Below are 1,470 nucleotides of genomic sequence, written 5' to 3'. Positions count from 1 at the left end.
AAAGCGTATTCTCCTCCGAAACATTTTCTTTTTCTGTTTTATTTAAAAACAGATTTTGACCAAATGTTTGACTGGCTATAACTTTTTAAATATAAGTCCAAATGAGTTGATTCTTTTTCCTACCTTCCTCAAATTTGATCTAGTTTATTTTAAGATTTATTTGAAAAAAATTCAAACAGCTTTTTTGTTCTGTTTTTGAAATATGTGTTAATTCAGATATATTTTCAAATAGGATTTTTGGGAGAGAGAAGAAACTTTCAAAAGTTTGGAAAGCACCCTGCGTTTCCACACATTGAAGGCAAGCATTCTGAACCCCGGCATAATAATTTTGGAGTGATCAATGATGCATTTAGAACTCCACCGCATTTCGAAGGACTTGTTATTTCATGTGATATGATCATATGCATGGGTGCATGTTACTGATTTCCATGCTGTTGGTAATGGACACACTTGTGATGATAATCACCCTCATGAGCTTTACATGCATACCGGCAGGAACCCGGGAAAACCTCTGCCTTGGGTAGGTATGAGTTTGTCGCCGGTCTCCGTCGGGACGGTTCTGTCTGGTATGGCATGGTAGGGTGATATGAGTGGTGACTCTTTTTGATGAAATATATTTGTTATACTAACCATGCAGGGAATACTTGAACCTCCTGAGTCGACCGTAGATCGAGTCTTGTTCCAGTAACCCCCATACTTGTTTCGTACTACCACTCGTCTCTACAGCAAGTAGAGTACGGTTCAGTAAGTTGTCAACCTCTTTCTAGCACACACCGTACAGAGAGGCCATGGTGGAAGATACCGGTTGTAACTGGTAGGCAGGCCACCTGGTCCGGGAGCATGGGTGTTTCCGGTTGGGACCGAGAGGGGAGGCCACCCCTTAGAGCGTGCAATATAAATTTGATCCCATGCTACGCGAGGTTGTAGCCTCCCCACTTAGAGTTTGCTTAACAGGTGTCGTGGGTGATTCCAGACACGTGTGTGATAAGCTGGTGTGTGCAAGTTAGGTGTGTTGTCAAAAAAGACCGTAGATGGAATTAGTCCCGATGGACTAAAGAAATCCGTTACTCGTGGGTAAAGAGTACACCCTCTGCAGAGAATAAACCTATTCGAATAGCCGTGTCCATGGTTAAGGATTACAGTCTGGGATGGGTCAGGTGTCGGTCTTAGTGTCGGTCTTCGGAGGTGAAACTGTTAACCAGAAATGGAATTACTACTTGTGACTTGTGATAACTATGATTATTATTATTGTTGACTGACCCGTGATATTATTGTTATTATCGAGTATCTCTGGGATGGTTCTACCTCCGGGATATTCATTTTGATTATTTCTTTTAAAGCCCTTTATGTGGTGTCGCTCAGACGCCCGACTGTGGCATTTCTTTTAAAGCCCTTTATGTGGTGTCGCTCAGACGCCCGACTGTGGCATTTCTTTTAAAGCCCTTTATGTGGTGTCGCTCAGACGCCCGA

Source organism: Triticum dicoccoides, chromosome 6A, assembly GCF_002162155.2.
Source record: "Triticum dicoccoides isolate Atlit2015 ecotype Zavitan chromosome 6A, WEW_v2.0, whole genome shotgun sequence".
Lineage (NCBI taxonomy): Eukaryota > Viridiplantae > Streptophyta > Magnoliopsida > Poales > Poaceae > Triticum > Triticum dicoccoides.
The sequence above is the reverse complement of the archived record's forward strand: the minus strand, read 5'-3'. Positions refer to the sequence as shown.